The sequence below is a fragment of the Eumetopias jubatus genome, unplaced genomic scaffold (genome assembly GCF_037043125.1).
Source record: "Eumetopias jubatus isolate StellerSeaLion01/CBP00866 unplaced genomic scaffold, mEumJub1_p1.0 scaffold_1, whole genome shotgun sequence".
NCBI lineage: Eukaryota > Metazoa > Chordata > Mammalia > Carnivora > Otariidae > Eumetopias > Eumetopias jubatus.
Window position 1 is genome coordinate 84,819,178 of NW_028274807.1, and position 19,441 is coordinate 84,838,618.

The 19,441-nt window shown below is 34.9% G+C and overlaps 1 pseudogene; it reads left to right on the forward strand.

Moving 5' to 3' along the window:
• The first annotated feature begins 13,407 nt into the window (after positions 1-13,407).
• On the forward strand, positions 13,408-14,822 carry LOC114207179 (septin-7 pseudogene; annotated as a pseudogene).
• Positions 14,823-19,441: the final 4,619 nt, after the last annotated feature.

The following is a 19,441-nucleotide window of genomic DNA, read 5'->3' on the forward strand; positions in this document are numbered from 1 at the left end:
AGAGAGAGCACAGAGGGAGAGTGAGAGGGAGAAGCAGACTCCCTGCCAAGCAGAGAGCCCCATGTGGGGCTCAATCCCAGGACCCTGAGATCATGACCTGAGCCAAAAGCAGATGCTTAACCGACTGAGCCACCCAGGAGCCCCTAAAGAGAGAATTTTAAAAGCAGCAAGAGAAAATAAAATAATTACATACAAGGGAAATTATATAAGGCTATCAGCTGATTTCTCAGCAGAAACTTTGCAGGCCAAAAGCGAGTGGCATGATATATTTTTAGTACTGAAAGAAAAAAACCTACAACCAAGAATGCTCTATCCAGTAAGGCTTTCATTAGAGATTAGATTAGGCAGATTAGAGAGAGAGAGAGAGTTTCCCAGACAAACAAAAGTTAAAGGAATTCATGAACATTAAACTAGCCCTACAAGAAATGTTAAAAGGGACTCTGAGTGGAAAGGAAAGAATATAAGCATGAGTAAGAGAAGTAGGAAGCACCCCATAAAAGCAGTAAAATTAAGTATATCTATGAAAATCAGTCAAGAGATTCACAAAATAAAGGGATGTAAAGTATGACACCATATACCTAAAACGTGAGCAGGAGGAGGAGTGAAGAATGGATTCAAATTTAAGCAACCATCAACTTAATATAGACTGCTCTATGCATAAGATGTTATATATAAACCTAATTGTAGCTATAAATCAAAAACCAGTAATAGATGTCAAAAAATAAAGAGAAAGGAATCCAAATATATCACTAAAGAAAGCCAGCAAATCATGAGAGAAGAGAGCAAAAGAAAGGAACAGAGCAGAGCTACAAAAACAACCATAAAACAAGTAACAAAATGGTAATAAGTACATACCTACAAATAATTACTTTGCATGTAAATGGACTAAACGCTCCAATGAAAAGACCTGGGGTGATGGAATAGATAAAAAAACAAGACCCATCTGTATGCCGCCTACAAAAGACTCATTTCAGACCTAAAGACAAATGCAGATTGAAAGTGAAGGGATGGAAAAGCATTTACCATGCAAATGGAAGTGGAAAGAGAGCCAGGGTAGCAATAGTTATATCAGATAAAACAGACTTTAAAACAAAGACTGTAACAAGAGACAAAGAAGGACACCATATAGTCATAAAGGGAAAAATCCAACCAGAAGATATAATAACTGTAAATATTTATGCACTCAACATGGGAGCACTTACATACATAAAGCAGCTAATAACAAACATAAAGGAAGTAATTGATAGTAATATAATAACAGTAGGTGACTTTAACAACCCACTTACATTGAGGGATACAAAATCAACGAACAGTGGCTTTGAATGATACATAGGACCGGGTGGAGCTAACAGATATATTCAGAACATTCCATTCTATCATTTTCAAGTGCACATGGAACATTCTCCAGACTAGATCACATATTAGGCCACAAAATAAATCTCAACAAATTAAGAAAATTCAAAGTCATACCATGCATCTTTTCTGACCACAATGCTATGAACTAGAAGTCAACTCTAAGAATAAATCTGGAAAGAACACAAATACCCAGAAGTTAAATGACATGCAACTAAACAATGAATGGGTCAACCAAGAAATCAAAGAGGAAATAAAAAAAATACATGGAGACCAATGAAAATGAACACACAATTGTTCAAAAATCTTTGGGATACAGCAAAAAGCTGTTTTAAGAGGGATGATTATATAGCAATCCAGGCCTACCTCAAGAAGCAAGAAAGATCTCAAATAAACAGCCTAACCTTATACCTAAAGGAGCTAGAAAAAGAACAATCAAAACCCAAAACCAGCAGAAGGAAGGAAATAATAAAGATTAGAGCAGAATAAACAAAATAGAAACTAAACAACAAACAAAACAACCCTAATAGAACAGAAAATGAAACCAGGCGCTGGTTCTTTGAAAAGATCAATAGAAATGATTAACTTCTAGCCATACCTCATCAAAAAAAGAAAGAGGGGACTCTGGGGTGCCTGGGTGGCTTGGTTAGTCATCCAGCTCTTAATTTTGCCTCAGGTCACGATCTCAGGGTTGTGAGATCGAGCCTTGTGTTGGGCTCTGCACCAAGCATGGAGACTACTTAAGATTCTCTCTCTCCATCTCCTTCTGCCCCTTCCCCTGCTGCTCAGTCTCTTTTTCTCTCTCTCTAAAAAGAGAGAGAGAGAAAGGACTCAAAGTCAGAAATGTAAGCGGAGCAATAGTCAACACCACAGAAACAAGGGTTGTAAGAGAATATTATGAAAAATTATATGCCAACAAATTGAACAACCTAGATGAAGTGAATAAATTCCAAGAAACATATAAATTCCCAAAACTGAAACAGGAAAAAATAAAAAATTTGAACAATCTGATAGTCAGCAAAGAAATTGAATCAATAATCAAAGAACTTCCAATAAACAAAAGTCCAGGACCAGATGGCTTCAAAGGCAAATTCTACCAAACATTTAAAGAAGAGTTAATACCTATTCTCAAACTACTCCAAATAGAAAAGGAAGTAAAACTTCCAAATTCATTCTGTGGGGCCTGCATTACTTTGATATCAAAACTAGATAAAGACACTACAAAAAAAAAAAAAAGAGAGAGAGAACTACAGGCCAGTACTTTTGATGAACATATGTGCAAAAATCCTCAACAAAATATTGGTAAACTGAATCCAACAATACATTAAAAAAATAATTCCCCATGTTCAAGTGGTATTTATTCCTAGAATGCAAGGGTGGTTCAATAGTCACAAATCAATCAATGTGACATATCACAGCAACAAGAGAAAGGGTAAAAAACATATGATCATTTCAGTAGATGCAGAAAAAGCATTTGATAAAGTACAACATCCATTCATGATAAAAGCCTCAACAAAGTAGGTCTAGAGGGAACATATCTCTTATATGAAAAATAAAGGCCTTATGTGAAGAACTCACAGTGAACTTCATACTCAATGGTGAAAAACTGAGAGCTTTTCCATTAAGATCAGGAAAAAGAAAATGTTGTCCACTCTCGCCACTTTTATTCAACATAGTACTGGAAGTCCTAGCCACAGCATTCAAACAAAAAGAAAGAAAAGGCATCCAAATTGGTAAGGGAGAAGTAAAACTTTCAGTGTTTGCAGATGATATGATACTATATATAGAAAACCCTAAAGACTCCACCAAAAAACTACTAGAGCTGATAAATGAATCCAGTAAGGTCACAGGATACAAAATCAATGTACAGAAATCTGGTGCATTTCTATACGCTAATAATGAATCAGCAGAAAGAGAAATTAAGAAAGCAATCCTAATTACCATTGCACCAAAAACAACAAAATACCTAGGAATAAACAACTAAGAGATGAAAAGCCTGCAGCATGAAAACTATAAAACATTAATAAAAGAAATTAAAGAGGACACAAAGAAATGGAAAGACATTCTTTGCTGATGGATTGAAAGAACAAATATTGTTAAAATGTTTCTACTATCTAAAGCAATCTACAGATTTAATACAATTCCTATCAAAATATCAACAGCACTTTTCACAGAACTAAAACAAATAATCTTAGAATTTGTATGAAACCACAAAAGACCCCAAATAGCCAAGGCAATCTTGGAAATCTGGAGGTATCTCAGTTCTAGATATCAAGATAGTCTACAAAGCTGTAGTAATCAAAATAGTATGGTACTGACACAAAGTCAATGGAACATATAGATGGCATAGATAGACACATAGATCAGTGGAACAGAACAGAGAGCCTAGAAATAAACACATGATTATATGGTCAATTACTCTTTGATAAAGGAGGCAAAAATATGAAATGGGAAAAGACAGTCTCTTCAACAAATGGTGTTGGGAAAACTGAACAGCTCTATGCAAAAGAATGAAACTGGACCACTTTCTCATACTATACACAAAAATAAATTCAAAATGGAGTAGAAACCTAATGTGGAACAATAAAGACCTAATGTGGAACCATAAAAATCATAGAAGAGAATACCAGCAGTAATTTCTGTGACATTGGCCATAGCAAATTCTTTCCAGATATGTCTCCTGTGGCAAGGGAAACAAGCAAAAATAAACTACATCAAAATAAAAAGCTTCTGCACAGTGAAGGAAACAGCCAACAAAGGTAAAAGACAACCTACCGAATGGGAGAAGATATTTGCAAATGACATATCCAAAAAAGGATTAACATCCAAAATATATAAATAATTTATATACAACTCACCCTCCCAAAAAACAAATAATATGATTAAAAATGAGCAGAAGGTATGAACAGACATTTCTCCAAAGAAGGCATCCAGATGGCCAACAGACATATGAAAAGATGATCAACATCACTCATCATCAGGGAAATGAAAATTAAAACCACAATGAGATATCACCTCACACCTGTCAGAATGGCTAAAATCCAAAACACAAGAAGTAACAAGTGTTGGCGAGGATATGGAGAAAAAGGAACCCTCATATACTCTTTGTGGGAATGCAAACTGGTGCAGCCACTGGGGAAAACAGTATGGAAGTTCCCCCCAAAATTAAAAGTATGATGCAGTAATTTCACTACTGGTATTTACTGAAAGAAAATAAAAACACTTGGGGCGCCTGGGTGGCTTGGTTGGTTAAGCATCTGCTTTCAGCTCAGGTCATGATTCTGGAGTCCTGGGATGGAGCCCCGAGTTGGGCTCCCTGCTCAGCAGGGAGTCTGCTTCTCCCTCTCCCTCTGCCCCTCCCCCCTGCTCATGTTCTCTCTCTCGCCAATAAATAAATAAAATCTTTAAAAAAAAGAAAATAAAAACACTAATTCAAAAAGATATGCACCCCTATGTTTATTGCAACATTATTTACAATAGCCAAATTATGGAAGCAGTTCAAGTGTCCATTAATAGATCAATGAGTAAGGAAGAGGTGGTATACACACACACACACACACACACACACACACACACACACACAATGGAATATTACTCAGCCATAAAAAAGAATGAAATCTTGCTATTTGCAACAACATGGATGGATCTAGAGAGTATTATGCTAAGCAAGGTAAGTCAGTCAGAGAAAGACAAATACCGTATGCTTCACTCATATATGGAATTTAAGAAACAAAACAAATAAAGGAAAAAATAGACAAACCAAAAAGCAGACTCTTAACTATAGAGAATAACTGATAGAAGAGGTGGGGGGATGAATGAAATAGATGAAGAGGATTAAGAGTACACTTATCATGATGAGCACTGAGTAATTTATAGATTTGTTGAATCACTATATTGTACACCTGAAACAAATATGACACTATATGTTAACTATACCAGAATTAAATTTTTTAAAAAATTGCAATGTCATGTATGAATACTACATATAATGGTCCAGTGGAACTGGATAATGCCTTGTCAACTCTTTTGAGTTGAAAGATGGAGAGTACTGTAAGTCAAACTTTGAAGGACATTTCCTATACTCTGAATATTCTCTTAGTGATGTAATGAGCTGTGAGGGAAATCAGATGCTGGATTGGGTAACCCCTCAGCTTCAGCCAGACTTAAATTTTTTTTAGCATCTGCATATATTATTATTTTAACATGTCATCTGTGCACACTAAATTCATCATGTAAAGAAGGCTTAGGATGTTCCTCTTTGTTATTAATCCCCAATGTGTCCAAAGGCAAGAGTGAGAGAGGAACTGGCAAGTAAATTAAAGGCCTTGGATCAGTGTGTATAGGAAACTAAATGGTGGCAGTCCATCTATCACCCACACCTTCTGACAATTTCAGTGCAATTACACTAGGCTCAAGACAGTAAATATAAAGTGTTATACAAACAGATTTAAAATGGGTGAGTTGGAAGCCCATAGCACTTTTCCAGGATTAATACAACAGCCATTGTGAAGAGACAGGGAATCCCAGTGTATGTTTAATTTCCAAGAAATAGCAATTTGAACAGCAGCTCTACCATGTGATATAATATTATTTTCCTTTTATAGTTCAAAACATAATGATTCCTTCCCAGGAGGGCAAAGATCTTTGTATTAGGGAAAGATTATTGTGATAAAGGCAGGAAAAGACAAGCTAAAAAAGGCAAAACAAGATCATCTAAAAAGAAAACTTCAATTTGTGAAAAAGAAAATACTTAGACTATATTGTATATCCTTCTAAAAACTGTAATGGGTGCCTAGGGGAAGGGGTAAAAATGATGAGGAAGGAAGGAAGAATAACATGAAAACCACAGTCCTGATCCCACTGGAGAAATGTTGGTCCAGCTTGAGATAGATCTGAGTGATAGTAATTGATACTGAGACCCAGGAGATGTCATCCAATTTTCCATAACAAGGTTGTAAGTTTTAAAGAACCTTCTTTTTGTCTTCCTTTCCTTTTTCTCTCCCTTCCCTTCCCTTCCCTCCCCTTCCCTTCCCTTCCCTCTTCTTCCCTTCCCTGCCCTCCCCTTCCCTCCCCTCCCCTTCCCTCCCCTCCCCTTCCCTCCCCTCCCCTCCCCCTCCCTCTCTTCCTTCCTTCCTTCCTTCCTTCCTTCCTTCCTTCCTTCCTTCCTTCCTTCCTTCCTTCCTTCCTTCCTCTCTTTCCCCCTCCCTCTTTCCCTCCCTCCCTCCCCTCCTTGAATAATGGAGTGCTCGTTGCAGAATGGAGGCCTAAGCATTTCTTCACCAGCTTCTCTTGAGTGATTTGTGTGGAAAGAGTCCAGTGCTAGATACCATAAAGCTGTGAAAACAAGATTTTGACTCTGCCCTCAGGGAACTTAACAGTTTTATAGGGGAGATGACCTATACTTAAAATAATATTTAAAATTTAGAAAATGGCAAACCTGAAAACGTAGCTCAGATAGAGGGCCATAGGGGCTTAGAGTTAGGAAAGATTACTTGTCAGTGAAGATGTGAGAAGGATTTATGGGGAGTTCAGGAGGGTGTCCCAAAAAGAGTGAATAATAATTGTGTTTGGCTAGAACCTAGAGTATTATGTAACGTTATTTCATGTGGTTGAAGTTCAGGGTTGGAAAAATGGTCTCTTCTCTGTGGTAGATTAAAATATTTGGGATTGACTGGAGCATGATTTAGTAGCTTTGAGCCTGGTTTAACTCTTTTATAGGCTTTAGGCAGTAGCAGACTACTCTTCTCTTTTTTGTCTTAGCCTGGATTCATTTCATGGTGTTATGGCAGACTCAGGCACAACTCAGATATGTTTAGTTCTAAAAGATAGAGATTTGCTTTAAAATTAAAAAAACCCTTGGATGACACATACTATAAGAAATTCAATTTAGTTTTAACATATATGTATTAATGTTGGATAGAAGATTGGTTAGAGGCAAATCTATTAATATTTAATAATGCCTGCTTTTTATGAGACTGCATGCTCATAAATAATCACAGTGAAGAATTAGAGGGCACCTTACATTACATAATATGAAATATCTTAAAGAAAGTTAATTTTGAATTCTGCTTTAGGTTTTTACCATTTAGGTTGTGCTTACATAATAATTCAAGGCTCAGGAGACCTTTAAATCATTTGGATATATATATTAAATATAAACATTCTCTAGCAATTTATAAAACTAGGGGAAAGAAGTCTAATCAACCCTAAGGCTCCTATCTTAGTGATTTAGTTACTTAATGTCCCTAGCAACCTTGATCAAGTCTTGGTTTTCAATCGTTACAAAAGGTACAGACTTTCCCCCTCTTAATGGGGGAAATAATAGTGAATATCTTCTCAATATCTCTCCTATTCTTCTTCTTCTTATTTCTCTAACAAGTGCCAGATCTAATTCAGACCCTCATTATTTCTTCTTTGGTCTCTAACAAGAACCTCCTAAATGGTCTCACTGCCTTCTGTTTCTTTTCTCTGTCATCCAACCTACCTCCTGAGGACTAATCTTGCTAAAACAAAGCATGGATCATGTCATCTTCTTGCACAAAATCCTTCAATAATTTTGTACTACAATCTGATCTAAGCTCAGATAGCTTGCCTTGATTTGCTAGGCAAATCAATCACAATCCAGTTCCTTCATATATTTTATAGGCTTTAGTCAAACTTGATAACTTCTCTGTAAGCATTCCCACCTCTACACTTAAGGACGTGCTATTTGGAAAGTCCTCCCTACAAAGTCTGACCTTAGCAAGTGCTTTTACTCTAACTCTACTATGGCCCATCCCAGTCCAGCCAAGTGGAAGTGAGTTCTCCTTCCTCTGAATTCCCAAATTCTTTCTTTGAGCTAGACTTATAGCAGTTATCACTGTCTGCCTTGCATTATAGTGATTTGTCCTATGCCACAAAATCCTTGAAGACCAAGATCACATCTCGTCATCCCTATATCTCCCACAGTACCTATCCCAGTGGCCTGCACATTGTCATTGCCTAATAAATTCTGTTGCTTGGAAAGTATATTTAATGCAATATTGACGTGCCCAAAGGTAGCAATTGCTATACATCTTATTGGGAGAAACTGGGGACTTCTAATAACTTTTGATTACTCATCCTGAAACTCCTTACTCATTTTAGATCATACTTTAATGTAAAATATTTTAATTAGAGTTGATAAAACTGGACACAATATGAGAAGAGTGGCAGAAAAGGAAATGCTACAGATTGTACTTGTGAATTTATTGAGCTCAGGATAACGAAGCAGCATCTGTTCCAGAAATATCTACTAGTTAAGACCCAAGAAGTCAAACATACCTAACCATCCTGCATATCACATTTTTTTCAGCAGGAGGTGTCAAGAAGAAAAGGAGCAACCTACCATCTGCTAAGCCATCTGTTTCATAAGACCTATTCCTAGTACCATCAGGGTTTTCATTTCTTTAAAAAAAAAATTAACATCGTCAAAGACCCCCAAATTAGAGCATATGATAACATTATCTAATAGCCATCTCAGTTAGCAGCTTTATTTTTCTCAAAGTTGTTTTCCTATTGAATTATGTTCTTTACAATGTGTAGTATAGAAAGAACACAATCTATGCATCAGAAGTGTGGAATCTGAATCCTAACTCGGTTTCCTACTAACTTGTCTAGGGTAGTTGCCTACATCTGACCTTAAACTTCTTCCCATGTAAAATGGAAATAATACTGAATGGGGGGATGGGGTAATTGGGTGATGGGCATTAAGGAGGGCACTTAATGTAATGAGCACTGGGTGTTATATGCAACTCATGAATCACTAAACTCTACTTCTGAAACTAGTAAGACACTATATGTTAATTAATTAATTGAATTTAAATTTAAAAAATTGAAATAATATTTACCTCACAGGATGGGAGCTAAAATGTAAGCCCCTTGAGAAAGCAAGAATCTTCATCTGTATTGTTCACTGATGCATCCCAAGCACCCAGAACATTATTTGGCACATAGATGTTCAATAAATACTTGTTAATGTAGTAATATTGAAATAAAATTGATACCTATAAATACGCTTTGAAGACGGTTATCCAAATAATAGAATCTAAGGATTAGAAGCATAAGTGTCACCTAATTCAGTTGCCTTAGTTTATAGATGAATAAAGTAAGAACCAGAAAGACTGACCTGTACAAGATGTTGCAACCACACATTTGTGAAGCTAGCACAACAATCCAGGCTTCCTAAATTCTAGTTTATTTCTCTTCCACTGAGCCATGCCTTCTTTTTTTTTTTAAATCATATGATCAATCCATTACTTTAGTACACTGTTTTACAGACTTCAGTCTCTTGTGTGCACCACTTTTTCTATTTTTGCAGTTTTTACGTACATTATTATTTCCTTACTTATTCTTTAGGTTGAGTTCAATCACTAAACTTAAATACTGTATCTGTGTCTTGTCTCAAGCAATAATGTCCATGAAATAATTTGTTGCATAAGTAATGTTTTCTCAATATATATTAAGATAAAAAATGTATACTTAAGTACCATCTAAAACTGTTTTGCCTGTCTCCAGTAGTACATATTTCATATTCTTAGGGAAGTTCTGCCTAGAAATATCTGTGATGCATTATAACTCTATATGAATATTTTTCATAGAATAAAATAGCAAAGGAATTTTTAATACAGTCCACTCATGACTGTAATTTTTTTATTATGTTGTATTAATCACCATACATCATTAGTTTTTGATGTATTGTTCCATGATTCATTGTTTGCATATAACACCCAGTGCTCCATGCAGAATGTGCCCTCTTTAGTACCCAACACCAGGCTAACCCATCCTCCAACCCTCATGACTTTTTATATTAGAGGAGCATAGATAACTAAAAATATGAAATAATTAGAAATTTAGCTTACATTTTTTTCCCTCTTGTTCTGTCTTAGTGCAAATAGAGGGTAAGTAAGATCATTGTGCCATTGTAGTGGGTAGAAATTTCATAGCTACAAAGTTGGATATGCAAAAATGGAAATTTATTTCTTTATACTTAATTCTTGGACCTCCATACCTGCTGTTGGTAGAGAATTTAGTCATTCTATGACTAAATCATGAGACTAGTCATGAGCGGTCAACATAGACACTTGGGAATTTTGTCTCACTTTTTTTTTTTCTTTAACAAATACATCATCAGTTAAGGGTCTTGTCCTTTCCCTTCCTCTTTCCTTCTTCCAGGAGGGACTCTGAGTTCAGCTTAGGGTACAGTAGGTGTCATACCGGAGTTCAGGTTCTCTTTTTTTCCCTCTCTCTCTTTGCAGCTTCCTTTCTTTTTAGTCTAAAGGTTTTGTTTTTTTTTTTTTTTTTTCATGTGTGTAGGAAAACTAGACTTCTACATTATCATTCATTATTCCACATTATATGGTTTATGGTGTGCACGCTATGTGCTGAAACCACCAAGCTTTTAGTCTTTTGGGGCTCAAAAACCACTTTTCTTTCTCCTAAGAACCCACCTCTTGAAACAAAACCTTGACTTTCAAGGCTGTTAGCTCTTGTGGGCTTTTTGGAGGTAACAACCTGAACCATGGAAATTCCTAATTGTAAATCATTCTTGTGATAATGTGTGTCTCTGAATGAATGGGGACAGGGTCACATAAGGGGAAGTGGAGGAGAGGAGAGGCACATCAATTGACATGTAAAACTCCTGTTTCAATACATTATGCATACAAATCCTTCATCAGATATGCACCTTAAACTATTACTTCATTATTTTTTTGTTTTTCAGGTAGAAATAATAGTAATCCCTAACATTTTTTTTCAGTTCTCATTTTTAAAATCCCTTACTAAATTTGCTGGCGTTCTGTAGGATCCTCATATTATATGGATACCACAGTTATAAAATAGGATTAGCATCTATTCTTGTATAGCCTTTTTAATTTTGATTAGAAAAACCTTTCACATAAATTACTTCTAATTTTTCCCCATAATTCTATTAGGGGGATAGTATTAGTCACAAAGACAAGGAAGTTGAGGCCAAAGAAGTTTAATGAAAAAGTAAGAAGACAATTTTTCTTAAAAATCATAATTATGAAACACATATATACATATTTATGGAGGACATGGAAAATATCTTACAGTTTTGTGGTTTAAAACCAATATTTGATTGATTAAAGTTATATATTACAAAATCTGGTTTTCATTAAGCCTTTAAGTTCAACTTACACTTTAGTATTATAATTTAAAGTCAAACATTTTTAAAAAATAAAAATAACATTTCTTTTAATTGTTTTTGGATTAAAATTCAGTTAATTCAGTTGGGACAGATTAAACTCCTCTAAACAATTTGTTCTATTAATAAACTTTTAAATTGCCTTAAACATTAAAATTTCATTAATAAGTTTAACATATTCAATGCTTTAGCATTGATAGCATCAAATATCCAAAAGGACAGATTTATATGTAGCCCAAGTGAACAAAACTTCTTGAGAACTTTAGCAAATCTTTTAAACTTAATTAAACTTAGAGAGAAACATTATCTTAAGCATTCCAATATTTTTTACAAACTTGCAAAATTCTCCTACACCTGAGACCTTAAAATCGCAGCTTAATAAGTCAGATTTTCTTAGATAATATAAACATTTTAAATAACAAACATTATCTTAGAATAAAGGCAAAAAATATGAATACTAAGATTTGTCATACTCTGACTTCTATAGTTAATTCTGCAGGTTCCTAGAGGTTGTAAGTCACTTAGCCAAGTTAAAAGGAACACATTTTACTAGAATAAAAAACTTGATATTTCAATATGTTTGCTTGGAAGTCAGACATTCTAGGTTGGACCTAAGGACTGTAACCTTGCAGTGTGGCTCTACCCAAATTATAAATGGGCACTCTGGAATCATTATCATCATCACTGTACATGGGGACCTGGAAGTCTACGCTGTCATCTAGGGTTTAGTTCTGCAACTCCTGGAAGGTACCGTAGTAGTCTTTTTCATGTTTTATCTTCTTCATTACATGATTGGGTTCAACTTATATTTTTACACTCTTTTTAGAGTTTGCGTTATTTTTTATTTTTTTAAACTTTTTTTTTAAGATTATATTTATTTATTCATGAGAGACAGAGAGAGAGAGGCAGAGGGAGAAGCAGGCTCCCCAAGGAGGAGGGAGCCCGATGTGGGACTTGATCCCAGGACACCAGGATCATGACCTGAGCCAAGGCAGACACTTAACCACCTGAGCCACCCAGGCGCCTCAGTCTGCATTATTTTTTAATTCAAGGTCTTTTCTTCCAAGGTTTTGTTTTGTTTTTTTAACTTTATAATAGTTTTAATTTATTTTGGTTGTTCCTCGGCCACAACGCTATAGTCATTTTAATAACAATTATTTTCAATGTGGCATTTACTATTTTTTTAAAGCTTCATCAGATATTCTAAGTCTATTAATAAGTTTTTCAAACGTTCAAACGCAATTCCAGTCTGTCAGTTCTTTTTCTCTTCAGTACTGCAGAACTCTCTCCTGAAGGTCTGCAGCAACCTGAAAGACTATTCTTTGGCCTGGTGCAAGCTGTCATCCTGAAATTTTCCTTTGTTGCTTTCTTGTTTCAGGTTTCTTGTTTTCTAGGTTCCCATATCTTTTTCTTTCTTTATTTCCTCATTCTACTGAAACATGTGGTCTAATACCTTCCTTTTGCCTCCATACTTGGATTCTGGGGGAGGAATTGGCTTGTTTCTTCTTATCCACCCCTACCAGCACTGAAATGTCAACTTGTAGCTATTTTGTAAGATACTATTCCTCTGTTGGCTTTCCCTTCCAGAAATTTGCTGACAATCCTTGTGTACTTGGTCTCCTCTAATGTCATTTTAAGGGAATTTATATTACATTTAACTGGAAGTTTCTACATTTCATTTTAAATTTCTTCTCTCTTACCAATTTTTCCATACCACCAACCCAAAAGAAGTGCCCAGCAGAGTAACTGCCACGTATTAACCTTCAATATTTGCTAAGTGAAAAACACATGGATGAGGTTGTTGATGTTCCTACATGCTACTGAAGAAAAGACTTCCCTAGTTTGTCAAAAAATGCATCACATTATTGAGTGCGAGATCCGCTGCTACTGAGGGGAGGAGCGTCAACAGCAGCACCATGGTAGCTCAACAGAAGAACCTTGAAGGCTATGTGGGATTTGCAAATCTCCCAAATCAAGTATACAGAAAATCAGTGAGGAGAGGGTTTGAATTCACACTTATGGTTGTGGGTGAATCTGGACTCGGGAAGTCAACATTAATCAACTCATTATTCCTCACAGATTTGTATTCTCCAGAGTATCCAGGTCCATCCCATAGAATAAAAAAGACTGTACAGGTGGAACAATCCAAAGTTTTAATCAAAGAAGGTGGTGTTCAGTTGCTGCTCACAATAGTTGATACCCCAGGATTTGGAGATGCGGTAGATAATAGTAATTGCTGGCAGCCTGTTATTGACTACATTGATAGTAAATTTGAGGACTACCTAAATGCAGAATCTCGAGTGAACAGACGTCAGATGCCTGATAACAGGGTGCAGTGTTGCTTATACTTCATTGCTCCTTCGGGACATGGACTTTAAACCATTGGATATTGAGTTTATGAAGCGTTTGCATGAAAAAGTGAATATCATTCCACTTATTGCCAAAGCAGACACACTCACTCCAGAGGAGTGCCAACAGTTTAAAAAACAGGTAATGAAAGAAATCCAAGGACATAAAATTAAAATATATGAATTTCCAGAGACAGATGATGAAGAAGAAAATAAGCTTGTTAAAAAGGTAAAGGACCGTTTACCTCTCGCTGTGGTAGGTAGTAATACTATCATTGAAGTTAATGGCAAAAGGATCAGAGGAAGGCAGTATCCTTGGGGTGTTGCTGAAGTTGAAAATGGTGAACATTGTGATTTTACAATTCTGAGAAATATGTTGATAAGAACACACATGCAGGACTTGAAAGATGTCACTAATAATGTACACTATGAGAACTACCGAAGCAGAAAACTGGCAGCTGTGACTTATAATGGAGTTAATAATAACAAGAATAAAGGGCAGCTTACCAAGAGCCCTCTTGCACAAATGGAAGAAGAAAGATGTAGCTAAGATGAAGAAGATGGAGATGGAGATGGAGCAGGTGTTTGAGATGAAGGTCAAAGAAAAAGTTCAAAAACTGAAGGATTCAGAAGCTGAGCTCCAAAGGCGCCGTGAACAAATGAACAAATGAAAAAGAATTTGGAAGCACAGCACAAAGAATTAGAGGAAAAACGTCGTCAGTTTGAAGATGAGAAAGCAAACTGGGAAGCCCAACAATGTATTTTAGAACAACAGAACTCTTCCGGAACCTTGGAAAAGAACAAGAAGAAAGGGAAGATTTTTTAAACCCTCTATTGACCACCAGTTACGTATTAGTTGCCAATATGCCAGCTTGGACATCAGTGTTTGTTGGATCCATTTGACCAATTTGCACCAGTTTTTTCCTTAATGATGGATTTAACAGCATGACAAAAATTATTATTTTTTTGTTCTTGATGGAGAATAAGATGCCTTGAATTGTCTAGGGTGTTGTGTACTTAGAAACTAACAGCTCTAAGTACCTTTCCTACTTTTTTTTTATTAAACAGATGTCTTCAATTTAATGCAAGAAAACATTTTACTGTTGTACAATCATGTTCTGGTGGTTTGATTGTTTACAGGATATTCCAAAATAAAAGGACTCTGGAAGGTTTTCATTGAGGATAAATTGCCATAATATGATGCAAACTATGCTTCTCTATGATAATTATAATACAAAGGTTCCATTCAGTGCAGCGTATACAATAATGTAATTTAGTCTAACACAGTTGACCCTATTTTTTGACACTTCCATTGTTTAAAAATACACATGGAAAAAAAATCCTATATGCTTACCATGCACCTAGAGCTTTTTTATAACAACCTTCTTTTGTTTATTTGTTTGTTTTGGATTCTTTAAATATATGTTATTCTCATTTAGTGCCCTCTTTAGCCAGAATCTCATTACTGCTTCATTTTTGTAATAACATTTTATTTAGGTATTTTCCATATATTGATCCTATAGCATCTTTCATATGGTAGGAACCAACAAGGAAACTTTCCTTTAATACCTTTTTATACTTTATGGTAAGTAGCAGGGGGAAAAATGCATTTATAGATCATTTCTAGGCAAAATTGTGAAGCTAACAACCAACCTATTTCTACCTATGTGCCGTCTCTTTATTTTACTAGAAATGGGAATCATAGCCTCTTGAAAAGAAAAAAAGTCACCGTTCTGCATTTAGCTGTATTCATATATTGCATTTCTGTATTTTTTTGTTTGTATTGTAAAAAAATTCACATAATAAACAATGTTGTGATGTAAAAAAAATGCATCACATTATTTAGGTATAAATTCAAAAGGCAAGTTTTTTTTCTTTTTAATTCTTATCAAGAGGCTATTGTTTGCAAGGCTTTTTTTTTAAAGGCATTGAGGGAACATTAAAAATCTGAGATCTGTATCAATAGGAATGAAATTTAAGTAGTGTTAAATAGATGGTTTCTGCTAAGTAACTAAAAACTGATATGGGTTCATTAAAAAGCCATAAATAGTTCTTAATACATGTCTTAATTAGGAAAAAAAAGCATGACAATGGCAAAGATTAGAATGACTATACCTGAAGTTCCTGTGTTCTTTATTACATTGAGTGACCATATAATTTATTTTCCAAACTGGGACTATTCTGAGGTGAAAAGGAGGGAAGCCCTATCAATTATGCAGCGATTGGTATAAAACAGAATTGTCCTAAGCGAACTGGGACTCAAGGTCTCTTTACTGATACTGTAGATTAGACTGAGAAGACCTGGACCTACAACTTGCAGAGGAGAAAGTTGGGGTAAGGTTCTGGGGGATATCCAGGATACTGATGGATCTATAATGTAAGTAGGATACAGGACCGCTATTTTAATAAATAAAATAGACTATATATTGCATCTGTCTGAAGAGAAATATATTCAATGAGTAAATTAGAGTAACAGTTTTTTGAAGTTTGAGATTCATCATCAACCAGAACAGGGTTTAAATTTATTAGAAATAAAAGATTTTCCCTACTTAAAGTGGTTAATCAGTTGTATCATAATGAGAAGTAATACTATATTCTAGCTAGGAAGGCTTCTTTCTGTACAGTGCCTCTACTAAGAAGTAAAACAAAACAAAAAAACCAAAAAATTGAATTATCCCAACCACCAAAACCAAAACCAAAACCTCAATGCAGAATGTAATGTGCCTCTTCTTCCTTGTATTATCAAAATAGTTCATTGTGCTATTCATAGGTACTACCTTCATTTATAACCATATAGCATCCTTTCTGATAAAATGTTTCTCCATAAACTTTGAAATTTTATTATGAGAATATGATTAAATAGACAATTTCTTGTCAATATAAATAACTTAAAAATATTAGGCAAGCTTAGAACCATTTTCATCATGATTAGACATTAGCAAAATTATTGATTTTTCTATAGTTCTATTTTGGCCATTTGAGTGATGCTGAGTCATGCTGCCTCTTTTGTTTTGTTCCATCTTGTTCCTGAATTATTTTTTATTAGTTTTAATTTGGAGAGAACATTTTGCCATATGCTACACACACACACACACACACACACACACACACACACACACACATAAATACATTTATACGGTGACAGGAAATGTCAAAAAATTAGTAAGAAACATACTTTAGGAAAACTTGCATTTATTACTTAATATATTTAAAAAAAATCCCCCAAATTTGTAGATAGTTTCAAATATTTTTCAATTTTGCTTTTTGGTGACTTTACTCAAAGTAGTGATTATACTAGTAATGATACTTACTAATAGGTCTTTTGAAAATTTCCTTTGTGCTTTTTGTACATTTTTCACGATGTTTTCACTTAAAATAATTGGATTTAATTAAAAAATGTCAATAAATTATTTTTAGTCCATGAAGTTTCATGGAGTATCTGGATAGTTATTATATAAAATTAATTACGTGATGAAAATATTGAATTATAATTTATTCACAAACTGCTAAAGAGTGAGAGCTATTACATTGGAATATTGACAGGGCTAAATAGACAAAGAAAAATATTAGAACTATTACTGCATCTTGTTGAAATTTTTGGTCAGTGGTGTTTTTTGATATAGAAAATACTATTAAAAACCAATTATCACTTAACTATAAAGACAATAACATTATCCATTATATATCAAATCATGATTCTAATGAAGATTTGTGTCCTTTAAAAAGCTGCCAAGTACCAGGGGCACCTGGGTGGCTTAGTTAAGCATCCAACTCTTGATTTCAGCTCAGGTCATGATCTCAGGGTGAGATCGAACCCTGCATGGAGCCCTGCATTCTGGCTATGTGCTGGACATGGAGCCTGCTTAAGATTCTCTCTCTCCCTCTCCCCACCCCCCACCCCCCAAAAAACAATAAAAAGCTGCCAAATACCAAATTACTTTTAATTGCTGAACCATTTGTTTTTGTTTCTGTTAACAAAAGATTTTGTATCCTTTTGTTTAAAAGATAGGCAGAAGTTTTCATGGGAGTTTAACTATGCCTGTCATACTGGTAAAATCTATACACATTTTTTTGTACCAAGACATACTAAACCCTATTCTAATGGTGTGTAGTAGTATATTCAGAGAATAAATTTAACAAGTACACTGATCTGTGATATTATTTTTATGGTCATGTTTATATTCCTTCATTATAATATAACTTGGGCACGCCTACCATTAGTGTTTAGAATATAACGTAGCTGTTAGAATAATTTGATGATGCACAGGTAACAGAACAGAGATAAATGAAACATCTTTGAAATTTCACCTGCTCTACTTGAGACTTGGTACTAAAGCAAATCATATGTGCCATAGATTATAATAGCAAAAACATGGAAACAACTTAAATGTTCATTAATAGTTTACTATAAATTCTAGGGTGCTCATTTGGAAAAAGGCTCTCAATGTATACTGATAAATAATAAGGAACAAGAACTCATGTTTGTTTACATTTACTTAAATTTTAAATTTGCTTATATTATACATACATATAATATTTCATGTCTGCCTAGGAAATTTATGAAAAGAGATTTGTGGAGTGAAGGAGAGGTTAGAGAAAGGAGAGGAGGCTTAATTTTTAATGTTACATCTTTCCGTTTGGCTTACTTAAAGAAAAAAACGTGTTACCATTACTGTTTTAAAACTGATTAAAATCAAGAGACTCTTGGGGCACCTGGGTGACTCAGATAGTTAGGTCTGCCATCGGCTTAGGTCATGATCTCCAGGTCCTGGGATGGAACCCTGTGTCGGGCTCCCTGCTCAGTGGGGAGTCTGCTTCTCCCTCTCCCTCTTCCCCTCCCTTCCACTCCTCACCCCACTTGTGCTCTCTCTCTCTCTCTCTCAGATGAATAAATAACATCTTTTAAAAAAATCCAAGATATTCTTGCAAAGATATGAATAGACATTTTATAAAACAAATACAAATTACTAATAAACTTACAGAAGAATGTATACCAGTATCTTAACACTGCAGCCAGATTTTTAAAAAGCCTTGCCCAATGATGAATTTTGTTTCAAGAACATTTTTCTTTGATTGATAATGATGTCATACTAATTTTAAATTATAGCCTAGTCATAGTCATAACCACAATCAATAATATTAAAACTTTTAACTCTCATCAACACCAATATAAAACACATTGGCTAGGTCATCTAGATTTCACTACTAATTCTGGAGTTAAAAATCATATGGTGAATATCATAGGATTATAAAATCAAGAGAAGCCACGTTGTTGTCTGTGGAAACATGTCTTACCTCTACTTTGTTTGCCAAAATCCTGCAATACTGAATCTTATCTACATTTATTGTGCAGAGCCTCCTAACAAAACTTGTAGTAGTCCACATTTTTAAAGAAATAAGTTCTTTACAATTGGTCGAAAACATGAAACATTTATGTTTAGCTTCCTCTGAGTAATGCATGTGATAATAGTCTCATAGGCTTTTTTTTTTTTTTTTTTTTTTTGGCTTCCAAGCAATCTTTATCAAATCCACTACAGGCTTCAAATCCTGAGGTTTT